A 16,605-nucleotide genomic window follows, 5' to 3' on the forward strand; every position below is an offset into this window, starting at 1 on the left:
GGAGACTACAGCAGGTGGCAATGGAGGAAAATAGGAGACAACAGCAGGTGGCAATGGAGGAAAATTGGAGACTACAGCAGGAGGCCAACAGACAGCAGCAGGTGGCAATGGAGGAAAATAGGAGACAACAGCAGGCAGCTGTTGACGAACTTTACAGGCAACAGCGTCAGGATAGAGAGGCCTTAACAGAAGTGGTGCAGAGCCTTGCAGCCCGGATTGGAGATGTGGCCGTCAGTGCTCCGACCAGCTCTAGTTCTATATGGGCCAGTCACTTCCTGCAGAAAATGACAGGCTGATGATGTGGAGGCCTACCTGACCACGTTTGAAAGGACGGCCGAGCGTGAGAACTGGCCGAAAGCGCAGTGGGCCAGTCTGCTGGCACCTTTTTTGTCAGATGAGCCCCAAAAAGCGTACTTTGATTTAAGCCCTGCTGAGGCTCGGGACTATGATAAACTAAAGACTGAGATCCTGACCCACCTGGGAGTCACGCTGTCAGTACGAGCACAACGGGTGCACCGTTGGGTGTACGCCATGGAGAAGCCTCCGCGCTCCCAGATGCACGACCTTATTCAGCTAACAAAAAAATGGCTACAGCCAGAGACATTAACTGGTCCCCAGATGGTTGAAAGAGTCGTCATGGACCGCTACTTGAGATCTTTGCCCATGGTCCTGCGCAAGTGGGTGAGCCATGGAAACCCGGGTACTGCTGACCAATTAGTGGACATGGTAGAGCGGTATTTGGCAGCAGAGGAACTACTGATGACCACCCAGCCACCCATAGATCCTCGACAGCGCCCTTCGGTAAAGACTGGTAAGACTTCCATGGGAAAACGTTGCTGGGCGGTTAAAAGAACGCAAGGCTGGAGAGACTGTAAACACTGGCCCTGGAGACAAGCCAATGGGGCTAGAACGGTCTATGTTGCCCAAACGGGTTGATAATCGTGTGGTTAAATGTTTTAGATGTGGTATGCCAGGCCATGTTATTGCCAATTGCCCAGTCATGCAAGAACCCATGCAATGTGATGCTGCCTTTGAATGTCGCAGAATGTCTTTCTTTGCTAGGTTAGCCTGTACTGTGGTACCTTCACCTGAGCTGGAAAAACAAATGTGTGATGTGTTCTTAGAGGGTAACCGGGTAGAGGCCTTGCTAGATTCAGGAAGTTTAGTTACCCTCAGGGAATCTGGGTTAGTGAACCCCTCAAAGGTCCAGCAAATACCTATTGGGGTAACTTGCATACATGGCGATACCCAGTATTATGTCACTGCTGAAGTGAATATAGAAACGTGTTGTGGGTCAGCAATGGTTAAAGTAGGACTGGTCCCCACCTTGGTGCATAAGGCCATAATAGGGAGGGATTTTCCTAATTTTTGGAAACTGGGAATCACGTTTGTCAACAGGTGTGAGAAGTGAAGAGCCAGTTGGTAATACCGGTGGTTGTATGGATGAACGTGTGTCTTCGGAACTTTCTGACCCTTTGCCTTTTGCCAGTTTGGCTGGGGAAGTGACAGATGGGGAGTCCAGTGAGGACCCTCTTGCGGGGAACAGAGACATAGTGGTTAGAAACGAAAGCGTGCCTGACCTGGAGGTAAAAAAGGATCCGTTTGCATCTGAACAGTTAAAGGATCCTACCTTGATAAAGGCTAGAGAGAATGTTAAGATTGTTAATGGGGAGCCTGTGGTACCAGGTGACAGGGTTACGTATCCCCACATGGCCATCTGTAATGAGCTCTTGTACCACATTGTCAAAAAGGGTGAGGATGTGGTAGAACAGCTGGTAGTACCCCAGCCTTATCGGAGAACGGTACTAGATTTAGCTCATAGTCACGTTACAGCAGAACATTTAGGGGCAGAAAAAACCACTGAAAGAGTTTTACAAAGGTTCTTTTGGCCAGGGGTTTATAGAGGTGTCTGAATATTGTTCTTCCTGTCCTGAATGCCAGTATCATGCCCCTAGACCCCATTTCAGGAGCCCACTAGTTCCCATGCCTATTATAGAGGTCCCGTTTGACAGAATAGCCATGGACCTCGTGGGGCCCTTGTTAAAGTCCGCTCGGGGCCATCAGTATATCCTGGTAAAAATGGACTATGCCACTCGATATCCTGAGGCTGTCCCTTTACGCACTATTACAACCAAGGCGATAGCTAGGGAGCTGGTGCAGGTTTTTAGTAGAGTGGGAATACCAAAAGAAATTTTGACTGACCAAGGTACTCCATTTATGTCAAAGGTCATGAAAGAATTGTGCAAATTATTTAAGGTCACTCACCTCAGGACGTCCATTTACCATCCCCAAACTGATGGGTTGGTGGAAAGGTTTAATAAAACATTAAAAAGTATGTTAAAAAAGGTGGTTGATAAAGATGGGAAAAATTGGGATTGTTTGTTGCCCTACTTGTTAATGGCCGTCAGAGAAGTTCCTCAGTCCTCTACGGGGTTTTCTCCATTTGATTTGTATGGTAGACATCCCAGAGGGCTGTTGGACGTGGCCAAAGAGACGTGGGAAGGACAGCCCACTCCTTATAGAAGCGTTATTGAACATGTAACACATATGCAGGATAGGATTGCAGCCGTGGTACCTATTGTCAGAGAGCACATGGAACAGGCCCAAAGTGCTCAACAGAGGGTATACAACCGGAGTGCCAAGATACGGGAATTTGCTCCTGGAGATAGAGTTCTTGTTTTGGTACCCACTGTGGAAAGCAAGTTCCTAGCTAAATGGCAGGGTCCATTTGAGATTAGGGAAAAAGTGAATGAGGTTAATTACAAAGTATACCAGCCGGGAAAGAGAAAACCCGAACAAATTTATCATGTTAACTTAATTAAACCCTGGAAAGATAGGTTGTCTCTGTCAGCGGAGCCTTGCCCTTCGGTGTCTTCACCTCGGTTGCTCCCCGCAGTGAAGGTGTCAGAGACATTATCAGCTGGTCAGAAAAATCAGGTTAAAGAATTTCTCATCCAAAATAGGGAAATATTTTCAGAGCTGCCTGGCCGAACGACCATAATAAAACATGACATTGTCACAGAGCCAGGGGTCAGGGTCCATTTAAAGCCATATAGGATTCCGGAAGCTCAGCGAGAAGCTGTTTCTAAAGAAGTTAAAACCATGTTAGAACTTGGAGTCATAGAGGAATCTAACAGTGAGTGGTCCAGTCCCATAGTTCTCATCCCGAAGCCCGACGGTAGTATACGCTTCTGTAATGACTTTCGTAAGTTAAATGAGGTGTCTAAGTTTGACGCATACCCCATGCCCCGTGTGGACGAGCTTATAGAAAGGCTGGGAACAGCTAGGTTTCTCACCACGTTGGACCTGACCAAAGGTTACTGGCAAATACCTTTATCTGATGGCGCAAAAGAAAAAACAGCCTTTTCGGTTCCGGAGGGGCTGTACCAGTACAAGATGTTACCCTTTGGGTTGCATGGGGCTCCAGCAACCTTTCAACGGGCAATGGATAACATTTTGAGGCCCCATAGAAAATATGCAGCTGCCTATTTGGATGATGTAGTAATTCAAAGTACAGACTGGGGGTCCCATTTGGTTAAAGTACAAGCAGTACTGGACTCAATCAGAGAGGCAGGGTTAACTGCTAACCCAAAGAAGTGCTGCCTCGCAATGGAGGAGGTCAAATACTTGGGCTTCACCATAGGCAGAGGTTTGATTAGGCCCCAATTGAATAAAATTGATGCTATTCAAAACTGGCCTCGTCCAGTGAATAAAAAACAGGTAAGGGCTTTTTTGGGAATCACTGGGTACTATAGACGGTTTATTCCCAATTTTGCGACCACGGCGGTGCCGTTGTCAGACCTTACCAAAGGGAAGCAGTCAAATATGGTGAAATGGAACCCTGATGCAGAAAAAGCGTTCCAAGCGTTAAAAGTGGCTTTGTGTTCACAACGGTATTGATAACACCAGATTTTTCAAAAGAATTTGTGGTACAGACAGATGCCTCAGAGGTAGGGATAGGGGCTGTGCTGTCCCAAACCAGAGATGGGGACGAACACTATCATTTATTTGAGTAGGAAACTCAATGAGCATGAAAAAAGGTATGCCATTGTGGAAAAGGAGGCTTTGGCCATTAAGTGGGCACTAGATACCTTGAGATATTACCTCTTGGGTAGACAATTCAGACTAGTGACAGACCATGCCCCTTTAAAATGGATGTATGTAAATAGAGGCAAGAATGCTCGTGTAACTAGATAGTTTCTAGCGTTGCAGGACTTTAAGTTTACTGTCGAACATAGACCGGGAACACAATTGGCCAACGCAGATGCATTGTCTCGCATCTTCTGTTTGGGGGCTACAAGTGTTCCGGCCCCTAGGTCGAAACAGGGGAGGGGGATATGTGACAAGAACACTGGGATAGTGTTTGAGGGCAGGTATGTTTGTCCCAGGTTCTTGTCTTACATGTTTTAGAAAGTGTTAACTTCTAGGAAAAATGCTTTTGCTTTTGTCAGAACCTTTTCAGTTTGCTGGAAAAGCTGGGTACAGGCTCTAAGAGAGAGATAAGGAGAGTTCTAGACATTGGGCCCAGTTCGGGTCTTTGGCCTCACAGAGGGCTAATCAGGGTTTCAGCTGTGTAAGAGTGTTATAGGGCTGCTAGCCTGATTAGTAGGGGCAGACTGCCTTGGAAGGCTGCAGAATCTGTGTGGAAGAAACACGCTTCTGATACAAGTGAGCCATACAGTATTTACGGGAGAACTCTGTTTTTGTTCAGTGACAGTTAGGAATATCTTGTGTTTAGTTAGTGCCGGACAGGCGAGGTATTTTCTTTTGGTGTTTTGTTTTATTTTTCTGTTTCAATAAAACTGGCCGGGGTCAGTTGTACCAGAAACTGGACTTGTGTTGTTCCTCAGCTGCTGCGTGCTGCCATATTCCCCAGGAAGAGGCGCCTTGCACCCCTACAGTGTTACAATATGTAAAAGTTTGGGCAAGCACAGCAATTAGTCTGGTATATTACCATGTAAGAAGTTGAGCAGTCAGTTGGTATATATACTCCAAGGAACTTATGTCACAGTCCTGGGGGCAATTTGCAATGCTGGCAGATGAAAGTCCACAAAATTCTTAGGACAGACCTTTGCTTTGTTCCGAGCAGCAACCCAGTCCTATTTGAAGCTTGGTCTCCTATGTTGTTAGTGGATGTCTGCCGAATCCCCGTTTTAGCTTGTATACAGACTTCTAGGTTTGTTCCAGGTATAAGGTGGTGGAGTCTGTAGTATATAACAAAAAAAACAAATTTCTCTGACGTCCTAGAGGATGCTGGGAACTCCGTAAGGACCATGGGGAATAGCGGCTCCGCAGGAGACTGGGCACAAAAGTAAAGCTTTAGGACTACCTGGTGTGCACTGGCTCCTCCCCCTATGACCCTCCTCCAAGCCTCAGTTAGAATTTTGTGCCCGGCCGAGAAGGGTGCATTCTAGGAGGCTCTCCTGAGTTTCTTAGATAAAGTTTAGTTTTAGGTTTTTTATTTTCAGTGAGACCTGCTGGCAACAGGCTCACTGCATCGAGGGACTAAGGGGAGAAGAAGCGAACCTGCCTGCTTGCAGCCAGCTTGGGCTTCTTGGCTACTGGACACCATTAGCTCCAGAGGGACCGAACACAGGCCCAGCCTCGGAGTCCGGTCCCAGAGCCGCGCCGCCGGCCCCCTTACAGAGCCAGAAGCAAGAAGAGGTCCGGAAAATCGGCGGCAGAAGACATCCAGTCTTCACCAAGGTAGCGCACAGCACTGCAGCTGTGCGCCATTGCTCCTCAGGCACACTTCACACTCCGGTCACTGAGGGTGCAGGGCGCTGGGGGGGGGGGGCGCCCTGAGCAGCAATAAAAACACCTTGGCTGGCGAAAATACATCACACATAACCCCCAGGGCTATATGGATGTATTTTAACCCCTGCCAGACTATAACAAAGAGCGGGAGAAAAGTCAGCCGAGAAGGGGGCGGAGCCTATCTCCTCAGCACACGGGCGCCATTTTCCCTCACAGCTCCGCTGGAAGGACGTCTCCCTGACTCTCCCCTGCAGTCCTGCACTACAGAAAAGGGTAAAACAAGAGAGGGGGGACACTAATTGGCGCAGTTTGATAATATCAGCAGCTATAAGGGAAAAACACATTATATAGTGGTATCCCTGTGTATATATAGCGCTCTGGTGTGTGCTGGCATACTCTCCCTCTGTCTCCCCAAAGGGCTAGTGGGGTCCTGTCCTCTATCAGAGCATTCCCTGTGTGTGTGCGGTGTGTCGGTACGATTGTGTCGACATGTTTGAGGAGGAAAATGATGTGGAGGCGGAGCAATTGCCTATAATAGAGATGTCACCCCCTAGGGAGTCGACACCTGAGTGGATGGGCTTATGGAAGGAATTACGTGACAGTGTCAGCTCTTTACAAAAGACAGTTGACGACATGAGACAGCCGGCTACTCAGCTTGTGCCTGTCCAGGGGTCTCAAAGGCCATCAGGGGCTCTAAAACGCCCGTTACCTCAGGTGGCAGACACAGACGCCGACACGGATACTGACTCCAGTGTCGACGATGAAGAGACGAATGTGACTTCCAGTAGGGCCACGCGTTACATGATTGAGGCAATGAAAAATGTTTTACATATTTCTGATAATACAAGTACCACTAAAAAGGGTATTATGTTTAGTGAGAAAAAACTGCCTGAAGTTTTTCCTGCATCCGAGGAATTAAATGAAGTGTGTGATGAGGCGTGGGTTTCCCCCGATAAAAAACTGATAATTCCTAAAAGGTTATTGGCATCATACCCTTTCCCGCCAGAGGATAGGGCACGTTGGGAAACACCCCCTAGGGTGGATAAAGCGCTCACATGTTTGTCTAAACAGGTGGCACTACCCTCTCCTGAGACGGCCGCCCTAAAGGAACCTGCCGACAGAAAGCAGGAGAATATCCTAAAATGTATATACACTCACACGGGTGTGATACTGCGACCAGCAATCGCCTCAGCCTGGATGTGCAGTGCTGGGGTGGCTTGGTCGGATTCCCTGACTGAAAATATTGATACCCTAGATAGGGACAGTATATTACTGACTATAGAGCATTTAAAAGATGCATTTCTATATATGCGTGATGCACAGAGGGATATCTGCCGACTGGCATCAAGAGTAAGTGTGCTGTCCATTTCTGCCAGAAGAGGGTTATGGACACGACAGTGGTCAGGGGATGCGGATTCCAAAAGGCATATGGAAGTATTGCCTTATAAAGGGGAGGAGTTATTTGGGGTAGGTCTATCAGACCTGGTAGCCACGGCAACTGCTGGGAAATCCACATTTTTACCCCAGGTAGCCTCTCAACATAAGAAGACGCCGTATTATCAGGCGCAGTCCTTTCGGCCCCATAAGGGCAAGCGGGCAAAAGGTTCCTCTTTTCTGCCCCGTGGCAGAGGGAGAGGGAAAAGGCTGCAGCAAACAGCCAGTTCCCAGGAACAGAAGCCCTCTCCCGCCTCTGCCAAGTCCTCAGCATGACGCTGGGGCTTTACTAGCGGACTCAGGCACGGTGGGGGCCCGTCTCAAGAATTTCAGCGCGCAGTGGGCTCACTCGCAAGTGGACCCCTGGATCCTTCAGGTGGTATCTCAAGGGTACAAATTGGAATTCGAGACGTCTCCCCCTCGCCGTTTCCTAAAGTCTGCTTTACCGACGTCTCCCTCCGACAGGGAGGCGGTATTGGAAGCCATTCACAAGCTGTATTCCCAGCAGGTGATAATCAAGGTACCCCTCCTGCAACAGGGAAAGGGGTATTATTCCACACTGTTTGTGGTACCGAAGCCGGACGGCTCGGTGAGACCGATTTTAAATCTAAAATCCTTGAACACTTACATACAGAGGTTCAAATTCAAGATGGAGTCACTCAGAGCAGTGATTGCGAACCTGGAAGAAGGGGATTATATGGTGTCTCTGGACATCAAGGATGCTTATCTCCATGTCCCAATTTACCCTTCTCACCAAGGGTACCTCAGGTTTGTGGTACAGAACTCTCACTATCAGTTTCAGACGCTGCCGTTTGGATTGTCCACGGCACCCCGGGTCTTTACCAAGGTAATGGCCGAAATGATGATACTCCTTCGAAGGAAGGGAGTTTTAGTTATCCCTTACTTGGACGATCTCCTGATAAGGGCAAGATCCAGGGAACAGTTGGAAGTCGGGGTAGCACTATCTCAGGTAGTGTTGCGGCAGCACGGTTGGATTCTCAATATTCCAAAATCGCAGCTGATCCCGACGACACGTCTTCTATTCCTAAGGATGATCCTGGACACAGTCCAGAAAAAGGTGTTTCTCCCGGAGGAGAAAGCCAGGGAGTTATCCGAACTAGTCAGAAACCTCCTAAAACCAGGCCAAGTGTCAGTGCATCAATGCACAAAGGTCCTGTGAAAAATGGTGGCTTCCTACGAAGCAATCCCATTCGGCAGATTCCACGCAAGAACTTTCCAGTGGGATCTGCTAGACAAATGGTCCGGGTCGCATCTTCAGATGCATCAGCGGATAACCTTGTCACCAAAGACAAGGGTGTCTCTCCTGTGGTGGTTGCAGAGTGCTCATCTTCTAGAGGGCCGCAGATTGGTGACCACGGATGCCAGCCTGCGAGGCTGGGGAGCAGTCACACAGGGAAGAAATTTCCAGGGCTTGTGGTCAAGCCTGGAGACATCACTTCACATAAATATCCTGGAGCTAAGAGCCATTTACAATGCTCTAAGCCTAGCAAGACCTCTGCTTCAAGGTCAGCCGGTGTTGATCCAGTCGGACAACATCACGGCGGTCGCCCACGTAAACAGACAGGGCGGCACAAGAAGCAGGAGGGCAATGGCAGAAGCTGCAAGGATTCTTCGCTGGGCGGAAAATCATGTGATAGCACTGTCAGCAGTGTTCATTCCGGGAGTGGACAACTGGGAAGCAGACTTCCTCAGCAGACACGACCTCCACCCGGGAGAGTGGGGACTTCATCCAGAAGTCTTCCACATGATTGTAAACCGTTGGGAAAAACCAACGGTGGACATGATGGCGTCCCGCCTCAACAAAAAACTGGACAGGTATTGCGCCAGGTCAAGGGACCCTCAGGCAATAGCTGTGGACGCTCTGGTAACACCGTGGGTGTACCAGTCAGTGTATGTGTTCCCTCCTCTGCCTCTCATTCCCAAGGTACTGAGAATTATAAGACGGAGAGGAGTAAGAACTATACTCGTGGCTCCGGATTGGCCAAGAAGGACTTGGTACCCGGAACTTCAAGAGATGCTCACAGAGGACCCGTGGCCTCTGCCTCTAAGAAGGGACCTGCTCCAGCAAGGACCCTGTCTGTTCCAAGACTTACCGCGGCTGCGTTTGACGGCATGGCGGTTGAACGCCGGTTCCTGAAGGAAAAAGGCATTCCGGAGGAAGTCATCCCTACCCTGATCAAAGCCAGGAAGGATGTAACCGCAAAGCATTATCACCGCATTTGGCGAAAATATGTTGCGTGGTGCGAGGCCAGGAAGGCCCCAATGGAGGAATTTCAACTGGGTCGATTCCTACATTTCCTGCAAACAGGAGTGTCTATGGGCCTCAAATTGGGATCCATTAAGGTTCAGATTTCGGCCCTGTCGATTTTCTTCCAGAAAGAACTGGCTTCAGTTCCTGAAGTTCAGACGTTTGTCAAGGGGGTGCTGCATATACAGCCTCCTTTTGTGCCTCCAGTGGCACCTTGGGATCTCAATGTAGTTTTGGGGTTCCTCAAATCACATTGTTTTGAACCACTTAAATCTGTGGATTTAAAATATCTCACATGGAAAGTGGCCATGCTGTTGGCCCTGGCTTCGGCCGGGCGCGTGTCAGACTTGGCGGCTTTATCCTGCAAAAGCCCGTATCTGATTTTCCATTCGGACAGGGCGGAATTGAGGACTCGTCCTCAGTTTCTCCCTAAGGTGGTGTCAGCGTTTCACCTGAACCAACCTATTGTGGTGCCTGCGGCTACTAGGGACTTGGAGGACTCCAAGTTGCTAGACGTTGTCAGGGCCCTGAAAATATATGTTTCCAGGACGGCTGGAGTCAGAAAAATCTGACTCGCTGTTTATCTTGTATGCACCCAACAAGCTGGGTGCTCCTGCTTCGAAGCAGACTATTGCTCGTTGGATTTGTAGTACAATTCAGCTTGCACATTCTGTGGCAGGCCTGCCACAGCCAAAATCTGTAAATGCCCATTCTACAAGGAAGGTGGGCTCATCTTGGGCGGCTGCCCGAGGGGTCTCGGCTTTACAACTTTGCCGAGCAGCTACTTGGTCAGGGGCAAACACGTTTGCTATATTCTACAAATTTGATACCCTGGCTGAGGAGGACCTGGAGTTCTCTCATTCGGTGCTGCAGAGTCATCCGCACTCTCCCGCCCGTTTGGGAGCTTTGGTATAATCCCCATGGTCCTTACGGAGTTCCCAGCATCCACTAGGACGTCAGAGAAAATAAGAATTTACTTACCGATAATTCTATTTCTCGTAGTCCGTAGTGGATGCTGGGCGCCCATCCCAAGTGCGGATTGTCTGCAATACTTGTACATAGTTATTGTTAACTAAATCGGGTTATTGTTGTTGTGAGCCATCTTTCCAGAGGCTCCTCTGTTATCATGCTGTTAACTGGGTTCAGATCACAAGTTGTACAGTGTGATTGGTGTGGCTGGTATGAGTCTTACCCGGGATTCAAAAATCCTTCCTTATTGTGTACGCTCGTCCGGGCACAGTATCCTAACTGAGGCTTGGAGGAGGGTCATAGGGGGAGGAGCCAGTGCACACCAGGTAGTCCTAAAGCTTTACTTTTGTGCCCAGTCACCTGCGGAGCCGCTATTCCCCATGGTCCTTACGGAGTTCCCAGCATCCACTACGGACTACGAGAAATAGAATTATCGGTAAGTAAATTCTTATTCTCTGACGTCCTAGTGGATGCTGGGGACTCCGTAAGGACCATGGGGAATAGCGGCTCCGCAGGAGACTGGGCACAAATAGAAAGCTTTAGGACTACCTGGTGTGCACTGGCTCCTCCCCCTATGACCCTCCTCCAAGCCTCAGTTAGATTTTAGTGCCCGGCCGAGCTGGGTGCAATCTAGGGGGCTCTCCTGAGCTTCTTAGAAGAAAGTTAGTTTTAGGTTTTTTATTTTCAGTGAGACCTGCTGGCAACAGGCTCACTGCTACGAGGGACTAAGGGGAGAAGAAGCGAACCTGCCTGCTTGCAGCCAGCTTGGGCTTCTTAGGCTACTGGACACCATTAGCTCCAGAGGGATCGAACACAGGCCCAGCCTCGGAGTCCGGTCCCAGAGCCGCGCCGCCGACCCCCTTACAGAGCCAGAAGCAAGAAGAGGTCCGGAAAATCGGCGGCAGAAGACATCAGTCTTCATCAAGGTAGCGCACAGCACTGCAGCTGTGCGCCATTGCTCCTCATGCACACCTCACACTGCGGTCACTGATGGGTGCAGGGCGCTGGGGGGGGGGGGGCGCCCTGAGCAGCAATATTTACACCTTGGCTGGCAAAAATACATCACATATAACCCCCAGGGCTATATGGATGTACATTAACCCCTGCCAGATTTTTCAAAAAAGCGGGAGAAAAGTCAGCCGAAAAGGGGGCGGAGCTATCTCCCTCAGCACACTGGCGCCATTTTCCCTCACAGCTCCGCTGGAAGGACGTCTCCCTGACTCTCCCCTGCAGTCCTGCACTACAGAAAAGGGTAAAAAAGAGAGGTGGGGCACTATTTAGGCGCAGTATTCAGTATATTAGCAGCTATAGGGGAAAACACTTTATAAAGTGATATCCCTGTATATATATAGCGCACTGGTGTGTGCTGGCATACTCTCCCTCTGTCTCCCCAAAGGGCTAGGTGGGGTCCTATCCTCTTTCAGAGCATTCCCGGTGTGTGTGCTGTGTGTCGGTACGGCTGTGTCGACATGTATGAAGAGGAAAATGATGTGGAGGCGGAGCAATTGCCTGTAGTGGAGATGTCACCCCCTAGGGGGTCGACACCTGAGTGGATGGGCTTATGGAAGGAATTACGTGAAAGTGTCAACTCTACATAAGAAGTTTGATGACATGGGACAGCCGGCTTCTCAGCTTGTGCCTGTCCAGGCGTCTCAAAGGCCATCAGGGGCTCTAAAACGCCCGCTACCTCAGATGGCAGATACAGACGTCGACACGGATACTGACTCCAGTGTCGACGAGGAGGAGACAAATGTAACTTCCAGTAGGGCCACACGTTACATGATTGAGGCAATGAAAAATGTTTTACACATTTCTGATAATACCACAGGTACCACTAAAAAGGGTATTATGTTTGGTGAGAAAAAACTACCTGTAGTTTTTCCTGCATCTAAGGAATTAAATGAAGTGTGTGATGAAGCGTGGATTTCTCCCGATAAAAAACTGATAATTCCTAAGAGGTTATTGGCAGCGTACCCTTTCCCGCCAGAGGATAGGGCACGTTGGGAAACACCCCCTAGGGTGGATAAAGCGCTCACACGCTTGTCCAAACAGGTGGCACTTCCGTCTCCGGATACGGCCGCCCTTAAGGAACCTGCTGACAGAAAGCAGGAGACTATACTAAAGTGTATATACACACACACTGGTGTTATACTGCGACCAGCGATCGCCTCAGCCTGGATGTGCAGTGCTGGGGTGGCTTGGTCAGACTCCCTGACAGAAAATATTGATACCCTGGATAGGGACAGTATATTACTGACTGTAGAGCATTTAAAAGATGCATTTTTATACATGCGTGATGCACAGAGGGATATTTGCCGACTGGCATCAAGAGTAAGTGCTATGTCCATTTCCGCCAGAAGAGGGTTATGGACTCGGCAGTGGTCAGGTGATGCCGATTCAAAAAGGCATATGGAAGTATTGCCTTATAAAGGGAAGGAGTTATTTGGGCTAGGTCTGTCGGACCTGGTTTCCACGGCAACTGCTGGGAAATCCACATTTTTACCCCAGGTTGCCTCTCAGCAAAAGAAGACATCGTATTATCATACACAGTCCTTTCGGCCCCATAAGGGCAAGCGGGCAAAAGGCTCCTCTTTTCTGCCCCGTGGCAAAGGGAGAGGAAAAAAGCTGCAGCAAACAGCCAGTTCCCAGGAACAGAAGTCCTCCCCCGCTTCCGCCAAGTCCTCAGCATGACGTTGGGGCTCTACAGGCGGACTCAGGTACGGTGGGGGACCGTCTCAAGAATTTCAGCGCACAGTGGGCTCGCTCACAAGTAGATCCCTGGATCCTTCAGGTAGTATCTCAGGGGTACAAATTGGAATTCGAGACGTCTCCCCCTCGCCGTTTCCTAAAGTCTGCCTTACCGACGACTCCCTCCGACAGGGAGGCGGTATTAGAAGCTATTCACAAGCTGTATTCCCAGCAGGTGATAACCAAGGTACCCCTCCTGCAACAAGGAAAGGGGTATTATTCCACAATGTTTGTGGTACCGAAGCCGGACGGTTCGGCGAGACCCATTTTAAATCTAAAGTCATTGAACACTTACATAAAGAAGTTCAAATTCAAGATGGAGTCACTGAGAGCGGTTATCTCGAGCCTGGAGGAAGGGGATTATATGGTGTCACTGGACATCAAGGATGCTTACCTGCATGTCCCAATTTACCCTTCTCACCAAGGGTACATCAGGTTTGTGGTACAGAACTGCCACTATCAGTTCCAAACGCTGCCGTTTGGATTGTCCACGGCACCGCGGGTCTTTACCAAGGTAATGGCCGAAATGATGATACTCCTTCGAAGGAAGGGAGTTTTAATTATCCCGTACTTGGACGATCTCCTGATAAGGGCTAGATCCAGGGAACAGTTGGTAGTCGGGGTAGCACTATCTCAAGAAGTGTTAAGACAGCACGGTTGGATTCTCAATATTCCAAAATCGCAGCTAATCCCGACGACATGTCTTCTGTTCATAGGAATGATTCTGGACACAGTCCAGAAAAAGGTATTTCTCCCGGAGGAGAAAGCCAGGGAGTTATCCGATCTAGTCAGAAACCTCCTAAAACCAGGTCAAGTATCGGTGCTTCAATGCACAAGGGTCCTGGGAAAAATGGTGGCTTCTTAGGAAGCAATTCCATTTGGCAGATTCCACGCAAGAACTTTCCAGTGGGACCTGCTGGACAAATGGTCCGGATCGCATCTTCAGATGCATCAGCGGATAACCCTGTCACCAAGGACAAGGGTGTCTCGCCTGTGGTGGTTGCAGAGTGCTCATCTTTTAGAGGGCCGCAGATTCGGCATTCAGGACTGGGTCCTGGTGACCACGGATGCCAGCCTTCGAGGCTGGGGAGCAGTCACACAGGGAAGAAATTTCCAGGGATTGTGGTCAAACCTGGAGACCTCACTTCACATAAATATCCTGGAGCTAAGGGCCATTTACAATGCCCTAAGCCAAGCGAGACCTCTGCTTCAGGACCAGCCGGTGTTGATCCAGTCAGACAACATCACGGCGGTCGCCCACGTAAACAGACAGGGCGGCACAAGAAGCAGGAGGGGGATGGCGGAAACTGCAGGGATTCTCCGATGGGCGGAAAATCATGTGATAGCACTGTCAGCAGTGTTTATTCCGGGAGTGGACAACTGGGAAGCAGACTTCCTCAGCAGACACGACCTCCACCCGGGAGAGTGGGGACTTCACCCGGAAGTCTTCCACATGATTGTAAACCGTTGGGAAAAGCCAAAGGTGGACATGATGGCGTCCCGCCTCAACAAAAAGCTAAAAAGATATTGCGCCAGGTCAAGGGACCCTCAGGCGATAGCTGTGGACGCTCTGGTTACGCCGTGGGTGTACCAGTTGGTCTATGTGTTCCCTCCTCTGCCTCTCATACCCAAGGTACTGAGAATTATAAGACGGAGAGGAGTAAGAACTATACTCGTGGCTCCGGATTGGCCAAGACGGACTTGGTACCCGGAACTTCAAGAGATGCTCACAGAGGACCCGTGGCCTCTACCTCTAAGAAGGGACCTGCTCCAGCAGGGACCCTGTCTGTTCCAAGACTTACCGCGGCTGCGTTTGACGGCATGGCGGTTGAACGCCGGATCCTGAAGGAAAAAGGCATTCCAGAGGAAGTCATCCCTACTTTGATAAAAGCCAGAAAGGATGTAACCGCAAAGCATTATCACCGCATTTGGCGGAAATATGTTGCGTGGTGCGAGGCCAGGAAGGCCCCGACGGAGGAATTTCAACTGGGTCGTTTCCTGCATTTACTGCAAACAGGAGTGTCTATGGGCCTCAATTTGGGATCCATTAAGGTTCAGATTTCGGCCCTGTCGATTTTCTTCCAGAAAGAACTGGCTTCAGTTCCTGAAGTTCAGACGTTTGTCAAGGGAGTGCTGCATATACAGCCTCCTTTTGTGCCTCCAGTGGCACCTTGGGATCTCAATGTAGTTTTGGGGTTCCTCAAATCACATTGGTTTGAACCACTTAATTCTGTGGATTTAAAATATCTCACGTGGAAAGTGGTCATGCTGTTGGCCCTGGCTTCGGCCAGGCGCGTGTCAGAATTGGCGGCTTTATCCTGTAAAAGCCCTTATCTGATTTTTCATGCGGACAGGGCAGAATTGAGGACTCGTCCTCAGTTTCTCCCTAAGGTGGTTTCAGCGTTTCACCTGAACCAACCTATTGTGGTGCCTGCGGCTACTAGGGACTTGGAGGACTCCAAGTTGCTAGACGTTGTCAGGGCCCTGAAAATATATGTTTCCAGGACGGCTAGAGTCAGAAAATCTGACTCACTATTTATCCTGTACGCACCCAACAAGCTGGGTGCTCCTGCTTCTAAGCAGACTATTGCTCGCTGGATTTGTAGTACAATTCAGCTTGCGCATTCTGTGGCAGGACTGCCACAGCCAAAATCTGTAAAAGCCCACTCCACAAGGAAGGTGGGCTCATCTTGGGCGGCTGCCCGAGGGGTCTCGGCTTTACAACTTTGCCGAGCTGCAACTTGGTCAGGGTCAAATACCTTTGTAAAATTTTACAAATTTGACACCCTGGCTGAGGAGGACCTTGAGTTTTCTCATTCGGTACTGCAGAGTCATCCGCACTCTCCCGCCCGTTTGGGAGCTTTGGTATAATCCCCATGGTCCTTACGGAGTCCCCAGCATCCACTAGGACGTCAGAGAAAATAAGAATTTACTCACCGGTAATTCTATTTCTCGTAGTCCGTAGTGGATGCTGGGCGCCCATCCCAAGTGCGGATTGTCTGCAATGCTTGTACATAGTTATGGTTAACTAATCGGGTTCTTGTTGTGAGCCATCTATTCAGAGGCTCTTTTGTTATCATGCTGTTAACTGGGTTTCATATCACAAGTTGTACGGTGTGATTGGTGTTGCTGGTATGAGTCTTACCCGGGATTCAAAATCCTTCCTTATTGTGTCAGCTCTTCCGGGCACAGTATCCTAACTGAGGCTTGGAGGAGGGTCATAGGGGGAGGAGCCAGTGCACACCAGGTAGTCCTAAAGCTTTCTATTTGTGCCCAGTCTCCTGCGGAGCCGCTATTCCCCATGGTCCTTACGGAGTCCCCAGCATCCACTACGGACTACGAGAAATAGAATTACCAGTAAGTAAATTCTTATTATTGCACTTTAGGCGCTCACAGTATAACAATACACTTCCCTTTAATTCTTGAAG

The sequence above is a fragment of the Pseudophryne corroboree genome (genome assembly GCF_028390025.1).
Source record: "Pseudophryne corroboree isolate aPseCor3 chromosome 3 unlocalized genomic scaffold, aPseCor3.hap2 SUPER_3_unloc_3, whole genome shotgun sequence".
In the NCBI taxonomy this organism is placed as follows: domain Eukaryota; kingdom Metazoa; phylum Chordata; class Amphibia; order Anura; family Myobatrachidae; genus Pseudophryne; species Pseudophryne corroboree.